The sequence below is a fragment of the Tenrec ecaudatus genome, unplaced genomic scaffold (assembly GCF_050624435.1).
Source record: "Tenrec ecaudatus isolate mTenEca1 unplaced genomic scaffold, mTenEca1.hap1 Scaffold_63, whole genome shotgun sequence".
NCBI lineage: Eukaryota > Metazoa > Chordata > Mammalia > Afrosoricida > Tenrecidae > Tenrec > Tenrec ecaudatus.
In genome coordinates, this window is record NW_027459515.1 from 588,779 (window position 1) to 593,977 (window position 5,199).

Sequence of the window (5,199 nt, forward strand, 5' to 3'; positions counted from 1 at the left end):
CCAAAAACGCCTCTCCCTATTCCTTTTGAGGACCTTCCAGCTGATGACAGTCTGCTGCTGCTGTACAACACTTCGGAAAGCCCCCAACGGGAGTTAGACGTGGCCCGGGAGAACTCTTCTCCCCTTCACTCTTTTGGTCTCATCAAACCAGACCCATGCTTTTCTGTTCGCTTTGTTTTTATGTCTAGACAATGCAAACAGTACCTCCAGGAACCCAGTTTATTATGATTGGAATGTTGTCACCACTAAGAACGTAAGGCTTTGGGGTTACTTTTGAATATTCTGAATAGAATATTTTTAACTTTTTTATTAAAAATTACTGTGAATTAGGTGAAGGTTTACAGAGATGGTCATAGTTTTACATACAATGAGTCATACACCTTATGATTAAAATAATCCACTCCAATCCCCTCAGTATTTCATCATGTATCCCATATCCCCTGTTCAGACTCAGAGCTGAAGCTTTCGTGGGGATCCCACCTGATCTTTCCAAGAGGTTAACCTGTTTGTTTGTTTTTGAGTTGTGATACCATTTTATTTAGAAACATACGGACACCATTAAATCCATACAAAATGATTCTGGTATTTCATTTTTTTCTTTAAAATTGCATGAGTTACACAGCTCTGGATAATGGAAATATTAACACTCTGAATGTAAATTAAATACAAAACAACTGGACTCCTTTCGCACCCCCACTGCTCATCTTCTGTGGCATTTTTCGTTGCCTTTTGTAGATCTTTTTCTTCCTGGTTTTCAATCCCACCCGGGGCTCTGATTTCACCCACTCGATTTTGATGGACTTTTCCTCGGCTGGGGGTTGAGCACATCTGCAGGGGACCATGGGCAGCTCAGTCGTGGGCTCTTTCTTTCTCCGTTTCTGCACCTCCTCCCTTGCTGTCGTGCTTTGTATTTTGCAGCTGTGATGGATTTCTTGATACGGCTGCGTGTTTGGTGACTGAATAGGGTTTTCCTATGAAGTTGGTGCTCTGAGCCTTCCCTGGAAAATCTGGATAAAGTTTAAGACAAAACGTTCCCTATCTCTACCAGAGCAGCATCTTCCTCTATAATCTGGAAATTCTGCAACCATAACCGATTATCCACAATGCTGAAAGCAAACACATGATTCACAAAGGGCTGACAAGGAGGTCAGCTGGGGCGACAGCGGGGCATCCAGAAGATCTGAATTTAGCAGTCTTTTAACAAAGTATCCTGTGGGATTCATCCAATACAGGGTCAAGACACAAAAGGGGCCGAGAAACCTGCAAACAGCTTCCAGTCAACTTGAGTTCAGCTAGGGTATGATTATTCTGAACAAGGAATTTAGCAGATGGTCCGTGAGGTGAATTTGAAAGCCACATATAAAGATGCTGCTTTTTCTTGGCCTCAAAATAGATGCACTTATTAGTTTTTCATTTAGTAGGCCTCATTAATCACGAATAACTTATCTTTATGATCTATTTTAGTATCTGCTTTTGAACGAGGCATCACCATTCTTAAATCTTGCATTAAGCATCTTGTTCTGAAATTTACTCCTCTGGAAGAATAGATGAGAACTTGATCCTTATTCTTCCACTTGCCCTTGCTGACAGGGCCTGGGATATGGTCTATGTATTCCTCTTGTGCCTCCTTTGCAGTGTCATGCTGCTTAGCCGGTGATGGGACATCTTTTTGGTTCCATTTTCATGTCTTGGCTTGGATGACCAGGTTTCCATGCCATCTAATATGATCTTTTTAATGCTTTTGAATTATGTTCCACATTTTCCACTCGTCATGTTCATGACATCCTACTGTGATGCTGCTCAGAGCAGTTGATAGTGGTCAACAAACATGCACCATCTACGTGTTTTGTTCTTAGAATGTTTACATGATCCATTAGTCCATCAGATGAATTATTTCTGTGTTTTTATTTTTATCACTCTTTTTTTGTTTTGAATTTGGTTCAATGTAAACACATTGTTCACAATTAAGATGCTGGAATCGTTCTGAGTTAGGAGGCACCACTTCTTAAAGAGTTCAAGGGCGGTGGACAATTGGAGTACAACTAGAGAGTCAAAGTGAGGGCAGATGGTTATGATCTTGTTTTAATCCCTAACCTAACCCTAACCCTAACCCTCACCCTCATCCTAGCCCTAACACAACTCTAATTGGCTATGATCTTATAACCAGAGGTTGGAATTGGATTTGTGTGTTGTAACAAAGATTGGTTTTGTGTATGTGTATGTATGTATGTAATAATTTTCAGTTATACCGAGCTAGACTCTAAGACAGAATTTTGAATATTATAATATTCCGTTATAATAAAGAGAACCACCATTATTTTCTAATGAAATAAAAATAATTTCTGAGTTGCTCATCTGCTACCCGAGAGAAATTCTGGGAAGGAGGTATTAAGAACCATAGTCCTACCATCTTCCTTACCAGAACACTAACTTCCAAGGGGAAGGCCTAGCTCAAGTTCAAGGGGGAACACCTATATCAAAGTCTTTTTTTTCTTATTTCTAAGACATACTTTATCAGCATATATCTAGGTTCCCCCCTTATTTTCTTGATTCTATTACCAAAATAATACCTTCAGTCAATCTTCTTTCCCGCTGTCTCATATAAATCTGTTTTCTTCCACAGAGTCTCTTTTAATAACACCTATCATTCTATAATTTATACATTTTGCTTGTGTACTTTGCTTATTATCTATCTCCCTCATGAAACTGCAAGCTTGATTAAAGCAGGGAGTTTCATCTGTTGTGTTTACTACCGTTTCTCCATGGTTTTGAACAATGATGGCACACGGTAGATGCCTACTAAATATTTGTTGAAAACATCCCTTAATGAACCATGATGTCTGATGTTCAACTTAAAGCTGCTTTCTGTTCTTTTGAAACCTTCAATAACTTTTTTTTGCACACACAGCTTGAGGAATGAAGGCAGAAACGCAGGATAAAACTACAGGGTGAGCGTTATCTAGAAGGAATGTAGGCAACCTCAATCTAGTTCTTAGGAGGTAAGGCAACTGGGGTTTGGAATTTCCTGAGCACCTGGCTTGGGATTCAAATAATTTTATTTGAGTATTAATTTTAATTATTGAGTATTAATTTTAATAAAATTCAAATAATTTTATTTGAGTATTAAAAATATATTTGAGTATTAAAATATATTCCAATTGGGTAGGGCAGTGGAGTGCCTATGTAGCACAATGATATTGCAAGAAAGTCTTGGGTAAAGAGAAAAAAATATTTTTAAAATATTCAATAAAAAGCAAAACTGTTAATAAGTTAAGTGAAATTCACAGGAAAAAAGGAAGCAACATGAGTTTCGTTTAAGGGAAGAGACATATTATATCACTACTTGTGTCATTCTCAATATTACTGTGTGATAGTTTCTCAAAACTGGGGTGATTGGCATGATTGAAATAACTCACCTGAGTCTGAATCGAGGCTTCATTGATTACTATTTAGCTACCTATTTACTTTTTGACTACTATCTACTTTGTTTTCTATTTTGCCTTCAGAAGTGTACTGCCTGCTGTTTGGAGCCTTCTGACATTCCTGGAACATTTAGAACCTGAATAGCCAACAATGGAGGAGTCAATGATGCTATTTGCAACAAAATGTGTGTTTGCCAGAGTGGTCTTGCAGGAGTATTTGAGCAGCATGCCTCAGCACGGTTATCCAGGGAGATGTTTCAGAGGATCACTTTCTAGGTTGGAGGGTGGATTAGCTAACCTTGCACTGTTCAATTTGCTGTTTTCCTATACATAATCCCTAATCCTGCCATCGCGCTCACCTTCTTCTTACCCCACTTTTCTATATAACGGTTCATCTCTCTCTCTCAGAATGTCAGAACATTGAGTTTCTTTTCCTGGGCTCTCTATTTCCCTTTTGACCTCTTAGTTTTACTCTGAATAGAGGATTGGAATTTTATTCTATGGCTCTTCCTTGATGATGTTCTGTGTGCACTTCACTGATATATGAGAAACACAAAACTTCAGCATAAAATTTCCTAGTTTGTGAGTCAACAGTGAAGGATAGGTACATAATGCAGCAACTTTTAGATACATAAAAACACTATTATTATTTCATACTGCTTGGTAACGTTATTCTCTTGTATACATTTTCAAAATTTAACTTTTGAGATGTGTTTTCTTCCCCAGTCAATGCAATACCTTTTCTGTTTTGTCACCTAATTTTTCAATCACTGACTTCCAGCTGATAATAGAAGAGAATGAATAATACCCCAGGTGTGTGCTAGATTCTGTGTTTGTATTGCAATAGTAGAAACTACTTGTACATAACGATAGTAGACCATTTCTCTAAACTGAGGGTAATTTAAGTTATTTGTATTTGTGATGTGACATATCTGCAGTATACCTCTGTAACAAGGAAATACTGAATTTATTGTAAAATTTCTTGATGAGGTATAGTATAATTCAATTTTGGTGTAAGTGAATACAATAATTTTTTCCTGTAAGTGATACAGAGAAAATATCTAAATATTGAGTAAATCCTTGTAATTTTTATGTTCACCGCTTTGTCAAAAAGATGTTATCTTCCCAGCAGCATCATGTTATCAAAGATGCAAACTTTAAATCAACAGTTGTTACACCTCCAGCAAGTCATGAATGTTTTCTGATTTATAGCAATCATTCTTTTTATATCTTTTCTCAGTCAAGCTGGGGCATTACAGTTATTTTCATGTAAAAGATCAAAACACTGTGGCTTACTGGTTCAAATAATCCACACCCAGTACTTTTAAAATTAATTGGCTATTGAAATAAATGTGACTTGAGGGCTCTTTTGATTAATAACATAAATATTGTTAACAAATACAAGGTAGAGACATTTACATAAGAATAAAATAGAAGATAACATAGACATAATGAAAAGAATCCTTTTTATGATTTATATTATAATGATATGCCAATAAAATATGACCATAAAAGCTGAAGAAATTTGTGGTATTTCAGGAGAGAAATATTACAGTTTTGTTTTTTGTTGGTTTTACATTCTCTTTTTAAAAAATCCACTTTGCCTAAATCAAACAAAGAAGGTTACCTTTTGGTGAATTTGCATAAATAATACTTTGAAGTTACAAACTATAGTACGCTAAAACTGACCTTATAGATCATAAAATTGTTTGCCCAAATTAATAATAATTAATCTGTTTTGATTTATAGTAAATTACAAGTGTAAATTACATACTGT

General features: G+C 36.3%; 1 pseudogene; it reads right to left on the reverse strand.

Annotated features, from left to right (window-relative positions):
• Positions 1 to 659: 659 nt before the first annotated feature.
• On the reverse strand, positions 660 to 1,678 carry LOC142436785 (ribosome biogenesis protein BRX1 homolog pseudogene; annotated as a pseudogene).
• Between the last annotated feature and the right edge of the window lie 3,521 nt (positions 1,679 to 5,199).